The sequence below is a fragment of the Plecotus auritus genome (assembly GCF_963455305.1).
Source record: "Plecotus auritus genome assembly, chromosome: 2".
Classification (NCBI taxonomy): domain Eukaryota; kingdom Metazoa; phylum Chordata; class Mammalia; order Chiroptera; family Vespertilionidae; genus Plecotus; species Plecotus auritus.
In genome coordinates this window covers 100,924,928-100,934,539 of record NC_137771.1, presented here as the reverse complement: position 1 = coordinate 100,934,539, position 9,612 = coordinate 100,924,928, and the positions used below count along the sequence as shown (strand labels likewise).

General features: G+C 40.5%; 1 pseudogene across 1 annotated transcript; it reads left to right on the top strand.

Annotated features, from left to right (window-relative positions):
- Nucleotides 1–7,524: 7,524 nt before the first annotated feature.
- Nucleotides 7,525–8,791, top strand: LOC308242167 (elongation factor 1-gamma-like; annotated as a pseudogene). Its single transcript has one exon. The product of its transcript is annotated as an elongation factor 1-gamma-like (transcript).
- The last annotated feature ends 821 nt before the right edge of the window (nucleotides 8,792–9,612 follow it).

Genomic DNA, 9,612 nt, shown 5'->3' with positions numbered 1-9,612 from the left:
TTCATATCATTGATTTGCTGTTCAGGCACTAAAACTTTTACATCATTTTTAACAAACTCTTCAGGTTGCATTACAAATTTTCCTGCCTTCTTAAACAGAAAGTAGGTATTGAACATGATTTTAACATTGGATTTATGACTCAAGGTCATCAGCTATTACCACTACTAAAATTATGCAAATTACAGTTTACCCCAGGAAAAGGGCATGCGTTCTTTTTGTAGGCAGTCACTCAGGATCAAAGTGCATCAACAGTCATGTGCAGAACTGTTCAGGTAAAACTTGGGGAATGCCATAAAATACTTGCGTAATTAATTCTATTACATGAACTAAGCAGTTTACTAATGAAAATGTTGTATATGTGCAGGTCAGTTTTTAAAAACAGAAAAAAATTGCCCTGGCAGGTATGACTCTGTGGTTGGAGCATCAGCTGTGCAGTAAGGGATAGCAGGTTCTATTCCCTGTCAAGGGCTTGTACCTGGGTTGCAGGTTCAATCCCCAGCCCCAGTCAGGGTGCATGCAGGAGGCAACCAATTGGTGTGTCTCTCTCACACTGATGTTTCTCTTTGTCTTTCCCTCTGTCTTCCACTGTCCCTAAAAATCAATGGAAAAAATATCCTTGAGTGAGGATTAGCAACAACAAAAATTTAAATACAGGAAATCTTATCCATTAGCTTCTTTTTCTGGGTGAAAAACAAACAAACAAACCAAATGCATCATGTTCTTGTAGCTTTTAAACACCTTGCCCATAGGGGTCAGGATTTGGGAACCACTCTATTAGTGTATTGAACAGATCAGTTCCATTTGTAAACAATGGCCTCATCATGTAAGAAAGGAATGTTCAGTGCTGTCTCTTCAGCTTGCTTGTGGGGCACTTCTAGAGCAAGGACCATGTCATACTTCTTTTTGCATCCCTGACACAGTGCGTGAGACATCATAAATACTTAATAAATATGGTTGAATAAATGATGACTAGTGTTATTTATGGATTAGGGAAGCATGTACCTATCTAATAAGCTATAAAAAGTATTGAATATTTACTATAAATATATGTTAACATAAAAAATAACTCAGAAGGTCTGTGTATCCCTGGAAGACTATCACCTCTATGAAAATTATCCATTTTGGATTCTGTAGAGCAATTATAAAAATGAGTTATTTTGAGATTTGAAGAAAGTGTTTTTTCTGTCGTCACTTTGTTCAACAGTAAAACTTTATTTTCAGTGTCTCTGCTCTATATTGTTTACATTTTTGAGGATTTTTTAAAAATCCTCTACAATCTGTAAATGATGTGTATATTCTTTAAAGCATCTCAGTTTGAAAAGACAAGGTTAAACTTCATCTTTTTTTAATTTCTTCATTGGTTAAGGTATTACATGCATCCAACCCCCCATCCCCCCGACTCATGTCCCCACCACCCTGTTGTCCATTGGTTAGGCTTATATGCATGCATACGAGTCCTTTGGTTGATCTCTCCCACTTACTCCCACCCTCCGCTACCTTCCCTCTGAGGTTTGACGATCTGATTGATGTTTCTCTGTCTCTGGATCTGTTTTGCTCATAAGTTTATGTTGTTCATTATATTCCACAAATGAGTGAGATCATGTGATATTTATCTTTCTCTGACTGGCTTATTTCACTTAGCATAATGCTCTCCAGTTCTATCCATGCTGTTGCAAATGGTAAGAACTCCTTTTTTTACCGCAGCGTAGTATTCCATTGTGTAGGTGTACCACAGTTTTTTAATCCACTCATTTGCTGATGTGCACTAGGCTGTTTCCAAATCTTAGCTATTGTAAATTGTGCTTCTATGAACATATGGGGTGCATATATCTTTTCTGATTGGTGTTTCTGTTTTCTTGGGATATATTCCTAGAAGTGGGATCACTGGGTCAAATGGGAGTTCCATTTTTAGTTTTTTGAGGAAACTCCATACTGTTTTCTACAGTGGCTGCACCAGTCTGCATTCCACCAGCAGTGCACGAGGGCTCCTTTTTCTCCACATCCTCGCCAGCACTTGTCATTTGTTGATTTGTTGATAATAGCCATTCTGACAGGTGTGAGATGGTACCGCATTGTTGTTTTGATTTGCATCTCTCTGATGATTAGTGACTTGGAGCAGGTTTTCATATGTCTCTTGGCCTTCCTTCTGTCTTCTTTCGAAAAGTGTCTATTTAGATCAGTTGCCCATTTTTTGATTGGGTTGCTTATCCTCCTTTTGTTAAGTTGTATGAGTTCCCTGTAAATGTTGGAGATTAAACCCTTATCAGTGATAACATTGGCAAATATGTTCTCCCATGCAGTGGGCTTTCTTGTTGTTTTGTTAATGGTTTCTTTTGCTGAACAGAAGCTTTTTATTTTGATGTAGTCCCATTTGTTTATTTTCTCTTTAGTTTCCACTGCCCTAGGAGCAGTATCAGTTAAGAAATTGCTTTGGCATATGTCTGAGATTTTGCTGCCTGTGGATTCCTCTAGTATTTTTATGGTTTTCCATCTTATGTGTAAGTCCTTTATCCATTTTGAGTTTATTTTTGTGTATGGTGTAAGTTGGTGTTCTAGTTTCATTTTTTTCCATGTATCTGTCCAATTTTTCCTACATTATTTATTGAAGAGACTGTCTTGACTCCATTGTATGTTCATGCCTCCTTTGTTAAATATTAATTAAGCATAGTGGTTTGGGTCAATTTCTGGGTTCTCTATTCTATTCCATTGATCTATATGTCTGTTCTTGTGCCAGTACCAGGCTGTTTTGAGAACAGTGGCTTCATAATACAGCTTGATATCTGGTATTGAGATCCCACCTACTTTGTTCTTCTCAGGATTGCTGCTGTTACTTGGGGTCTTTTTTTTTTTTTTTTTATTCCAGATGAATTTTTGGAAAGTTCGTTCTAGGTTTGTGAAATATGGTATTTTAATGGGGAGTGCATTGAATCTATAGATTGCTTTGGGTAGTATGGACATTTTGATGATGTTGATTCTACCAATCCATGAACATGGTATGTTCTTCCATCTGTTTATGTCTTCCTCTATCTCTTTTTTCAGTGTCCTGTAGTTTTCCACGTATAGGTCTTTTACCTCCTTAGTTTATTCCTAGGTATCTTATTTTTTTTGGTGCGATGGTAAATAGGATTGCTTATTTAGTCTCTCTTTCTGTAAGTTCATTATTGGTGTATAGAACTGCCATAGATTTATTGGTGTTAATTTTGTATCCTGCTACATTGCCGAATTCATTTATTAAGTCTAATAATCATTCCTATAGGTCATTGTCTGTTTTAATAGTAGATTGTAAGCATGTGCTTCATGGGCATGTGGCTCTCAGTCATCAGTTTGTTCTATGGTATTCATTGAATGTCCATGTACTAATGGTACACAGTTATTTTTTCTATAAATCTTTTTACTGTGCTGTAATTCATCCTCAGGATTTAACTTGAAGATACCATAATTGTTGGCATTTGACATTTAGCAATAAAAGAATAAATGTGTCCCAGCATTCTATGTTTTATCATCAAAAAATTTAAAAGAAAAAATATATCAAAATTTCCTTTTTGTAAGTACCTCTTTTATTTTTCTGACTCCTGTATTTACCAGCTCCTTCTCCATTTCTCTGATCCCTTTCTTTTTTTTCCCCAGTTTTATTGATATACTAGAGGTCCGATGCACAAAATTTGTGCGGGGGAGGAGAGGAGGGGCTCAGCCTGGCCTGCGGCCTCTTGCAATCCAGGACCCCTCGCTCCTAACCACCTGCCTGCTCACTCCTTACCGCTTGGCTCGCCGCTTCTTAGCACTGTTGCAGAGGCAGGAGAGGCTCCCGCCACGGCCATCGCAACTGCACTCGCCAGCTGTGAGCCCAGCTTCTGGATGAGCAGCACTCCTGCTATGGGAGCACACAGACCACCAGGGGGCAGCTCCTGAGTTGAGCATCTACCCCCTGGTGGTCAGTGCATGTCATAGCGACTGGTCGTCAGTCCACTGTAACCGTCACTGGGCTTTTATTATATAGACTAGAGGCCCAGTGCATGAAATTCATGTACTTGGTGGCGGGGGGGGGGGGGGGGTTTCCTCAGCCCAGCCTGTGCCCTCTCGCAGTCCAGGAGCCCTTGGAGGTTGTCCAACCAACGGCGGGGAGCGGGCCTAAGCTGGCAGTTGGACATCCTTTGCGCTGCTGTGGAGGCGGGAGAGGCTCCTGCCACTGCTGCTGCCTTTGCTAGCCTGTGAGCCCGGCTTCTGGCTGAGTGGCACTCCCCCTGTGGAAGTGCACTGACCACCAGGGGGCAGCTCTTGCATTGAGCATCTGCCCCCTGGTGGTCAGTGCGCATCATAGCAACTGGTCATTCCTCCCTTTGGTTGATTTGCATATTAGCCTTTTATTATATAGGATAATGAACATATTACATATTCATTTTAGGTGTACAACATAATCCTATCTAATAAAAGAGTAATATGCAAATTGACCATCACTCCAACACACAAGATTGCTGCCCCCATGTGGTCAAAGATGGCTGCCCGCATGTGGACACAAGATGGCCTGCAGGGGAGGGCAGTTGGGAGGGACCAGGCCTGCAAGGGAGGGCAGTTGGGGGCAATCAAGCCTGCAGGGGAGGGCAGTTAGGGGTGACCAGGTCGGCAGAGGAGGGAAGTTAGGGGCAACCAGGCCTGCAGGGAAGGGCAGTTGGGGGGACCAGGCCTGCAGGGGAGGGCAGTTGGGGGGGACCAGGCCAGCAGGGGAGGGCAGTTAGGGGTGACCAGGCCTACAGGGGAGGGCAGTTAGGAGCAAACAGGCTGGCAGGGGAGCAGTTAGGCATCAATCAGGCTGTCAGAGGAGTGGTTAGGGGGTGATCAGGCTGGCAGGCAGAAGCAGTTAGGCCAGAGGTTCTCAAAATACAGCCCACGGGACACATGCGGCCTGCCGAGGATATTTATCCGGCCCGCCAGGTGCCACTGCCTGTCCTGCTTAGCAGCCGACTTGTCCCGGGCCCGCAGTGCGCATAGAAATTTGTTCATAGTTTTTTTTTTAAACTATAGCCTGGCCCTCCAATGGTCTGAGGGACAGTGAACTGGCCCCTGTTTAAAAAGTTTGAGGACCCCTGGGTTAGGCAATCAGGAAGGCAGGCAGGTGAGCAGTTGGGAGCCAGCAATCCTGGATTGTGAGAGGGATGTCCGACTGCCCGTTTAGACCCGATCCTACCGGGATTGGGTCTAAACGGGCAGTCGGACATCCCTCGAGGGGTCCCAGATTGGAGAGGGTGCAGGCTGGGCTGAGGGACACACACCCCTATGCACGAATTTCGTACACCAGGTCTCTAGCTATTTGATATATGTGTATGTTGTGAAATGATCACTACAGTAAGTTTAGTGTATATCTTTCACCATACATAATTACAATTTTTATTGTGATGAGAAAATTTAATCTACTCTCTTACAACTTTCAAATTTGCAATACAGTATTTTTCACTATACTCACCATGTTGTACATTATATCCCCAGAACTTATTTACTTTATAACTGGAAGTTGGTACCTTTTGACCACCTTCACTCACTTCTTCCATCTCCATTCTCTGTTCCTATGAGTTCTGTCTTTTAGATTCTACATATATGTAAGATCACACAGTATTTGTTTTTGTCTGACTTATTTCACTTATACCCTCAAGGTCCACCCATGTTGTTACAAAAGGCAAAATTCCTTCTTTTTAATGGCTGAATGATATTCCATTATATATATATGAATATAGTCTTTATCCATCGGTGAACACTTAGGTTGTTTTCATGTCTTGGCTATTTTTAAAATGCTACAGTGAACATGGCAGTGCAACTATCTTTTCAAGATAGTAATTTTATTTACTTCAGATATATACTCAGAAGTAGAACTGCTCAATCATATGGTATTTTTATTTTTAATTTTTTTTAGAAACTTCTATACTGTTTTCCAATTTACATTCCCATCAACAGTACACAAAGGTTCCTTTTCTTTACATCCAGCATTTATTTCTTGTTCTTTTTATAGCAAACATGCTAACATAGGTGAGATGATATCTCATTGTGGTTTTAATTTGCATTTCCCTAATGACTAGTGATATTGAACATATTTTCATGTACCTGTTGGCCATCTGTATGTCTTCTTTGAAAACACGTCTATTTTCTCCCCTAGAACTAAAAGAATATTCAGTAATTGAAGAATTTAGGTTCATAAAATTAAACCCATATAGGCTCTGAATTAAAAATAAAATACGCTTTCCCAAAATTTTTGAATATATGCCTGGCTGCACCTACTGTTATTGTTCCTCTGTTAGTCCATACTCTAAGAAGACAATGACACTTCTCTATTGCTTTCTGTTGTTCTTTAGAATTAGATCTGGTGTATGGTGCCTCTTTGTTGCTTCCTTCACCAACTCAGATGAACTCAGCCAAGCAAAGACTGATATTTAGCAGATGTCCTTTTAGCAGAATTAGAATCACCATAGATGTCTATAAATGTAAGTATATGAAATAAAAAAAAAGTTCTAATGTGTGATTCTATTAATCCCTTCAACAAATGGAAACTTTGTTAATACTATTAAAATTAAAAACAGCTTTATTATTCAAAAATAGTTGTGGAGTTGTACTGTGATATCCTTTAACAAAATACCATATAGTGAGTAAGTATGCATAATCCAAAAAGAGCTCACATTAGAGTAATGGTTAAATATTGGTGCTCTGAAGTCGAACTGAGTATAAATGCTGCTCCTTCCACTTACTCAGCAGGAGATTAGCGGGATTTACCCTCTTTTAACTTCCGGTTTTGACTCGTTAAAATGGGAGTATTGTACTTGACTCATGGGACCATAAGCATTAAATAAGTTAATATATTTAAGTACTTAGAAGAGTTTTTGCCCATAGTAAATACTTAATAAATACTATTATTTATTATTATTCAATGAACATCTTATGAAAAACATATTTTAAGTAGATCTTCAATCTATCTTCAATAAGTTTTATTGTCCTGAATTGATGACTATTCCATTTTACATTTGGACATCATTAAGACATGTTACCAAACCAATATCTTTCCTATAGGTTAGGATGCAAGTGACATAAAACTCAACTAAATATGCTTAAACCATAAGGAAATTTATTCTTTTTTCAACAATGATAGTTCCTTTGCCTTTTCATATAAGCTTTACAACCAGCTTACTGATTTCTACGAAGACTTCTTCAGGGATTATAAATGGGATTATGTTAAATTTATAGATCAACTTGGGTAAAATTCGACATTATGGCAATATGGGTCTTTTACTTCAGGAACGTGGTATACCTCTCTATTTATTTAAGTATTATATGATTTCTCTCATCACTGTTTTGTTCATTTTAAATATACAGAGCTAGCACATATTTTATTAGATTTACACCTAAGTATTTGTTTATTGGTGCTACTGTAAAGGGTACTATTTTTAAAGTTTTTAATTTCCACTTTTTCATTGCTATTTTATAAAAAGCAATTGATATTTTATATAATCTTCTTTTCTGTGGGCTTATTCGCTTATTGCTTTTCTCTGCAGAATCACCATGGCGGCTGGGACCCTGTACACATATCCTGAAAACTGGAGGGCCTTCAAGGGGCTCAGGTCCGCGAACTCTCCGCACCACCTCACTTCCACTTTAGCCAAACCAACCGTGCCCCTGAATTTCTCCACAAGTTTCCTGTAGGCAAGGTTCCAATATTTGAAGGTGACAATGGATTCTGTGTGTTCGAGAGCAATACCATTGCCTACTACGTGAGCAATGAGGACCTGCGGGGAAGTAGTCCAGAAGCAGCAGTCCAGGTGGTACAGTGGGTGAGCTTTGCTGATAGCGACATAGTGCCCCCAGCCAGTACCTGAATATTCCCCTCCTTGGACATCATGCACTACAACAAGTAGGCCACAGAGACTGCAAAGGAGGACATGAGGGGAATTCTGGGGCTGCTGGATGCTCACTTGAAGACAAGGATCTTTCTGGTGGGCAAATGTGTGACACTGGCTGACATCACAGTTGTCTGCACCCTGTTGTGGCTTTATAAACAGGTTCGGGGCCGTCTTTCTGCCAGGCCTTCCCCAAAACCAACCGCTAGTTCATCACCTGCATTAACGAGCCCCAGTTTCGTGCTGTCTTGGAGGAGGTGAAACTCTATAAGAAGGCCCAGTTTGATGTTAAAACGTTTGCAGAGAGCTAGACTAAAAAGGATACCCCTCGGAAGGAGAAAGGACCTTGGGAGGAGAAGAAGAAACCCCAGGCTGAGTGAAAAAAGGAGAAAAAGGCAGCTGCTCCCGCTCCCGATGAGAGGATGGACGAGTGTGAGCAGGCGCTGGCTGCTGAGCCGAAGGCCAAGGACCCCTTTGTTCACCTGCCCAAGAGTGCCTTTGTGTTGGATGAATGCAAGCGCAAGTATTCCATTTGGGGAGCGCTTTGATAAATACGGCTGGTGGTACTCTGAGTACCGCTTCCCCGAAAAGCTCACCCAGACCTTCATGAGTTGCAACCTCATCACTGGAATGTTTCAGCGGTTGGACAAGCTGAGGAAGAATGCCTTTGCCAGTGTCATCCTCTTTGAAACCAACAATAGCAGCTCCATTTCTGGAGTCTGGGTCTTCCGTGGCAGGAGCTTGCCTTTCCGCTGAGTCCAGACTGGCAGGTGTACTACAAGTCATACACATGGCGGAAACGATCTGGAAACGATCCTGGCAGCATGGAGACCCAGACGCTGGTGTGAGAGTAGTTTTGCTGGGAGGGGGCCTTCCAGCATGTGGGCAAACCCTTCAATCAGGGCAAGATCTTCAAGTGAACATCTTTGCCATGCCTAACTGCCTGCACCCATCCTTCAGGAAGATGGGGGTCATTAAAGGAAACTGAACATTGAATAAATAAATTCGCTTATTAGTTCCAGCAATTTTTTTTTGTATATTAAATGTTCTATGTAGGTAATTATGTCATCTTCAAGCAAAGACAGTTGTATTTATTTTAAATCTGTCTTTCCTCCCCCCAGAACTTTAGTATGATGCTGAATAGGATTGCTGAGAGTGGACATCCTTGCCTGTCCCTGATCTTAAAGGGACAACATTTGCTTTTTCACCATTAAGTATGATGTTAGCAGCAGGTATTTAATAGATTCTCAAGTTGAGGAAGTTCCCTTGTATTCCTAGTTTTCTGAGAGTTTTATCAGGAATATTAAAAAAAAAATCGGGACCTATCCAGAAGGTCCTTATTTTCTTTAGTCTATTGGCATGGTGAATTATTTTGATTTCTAATACTAAACCAACATTGCATCAGTTGGTCATGATTATTATAGTTTTCAAATATCAGTGGATTTGATTTGTTAGGATTTTGTTCAGGATTTTTCCATTTATATTCATAATAAAAGTGATCCATAGTTTTCTTTTCTTATATTGTCTTTGGTTTGGGTACCAAAGCAATGCAGGCTTCACAGAGTGTGTTGAGAAGTGTTCTCTGTTTTCCAGAACACTCTGTGTAAACCTGGTACTGCTTCTTTGTTAAATGTCTGAGATATATGCCTATGAAACTTCCTGAGCCTGAGATTTTACTTTTTGGAAAATTTTTTAAAGTATTTTTTGTGGTAAAATATACATAAAATCTACAATTTTAACA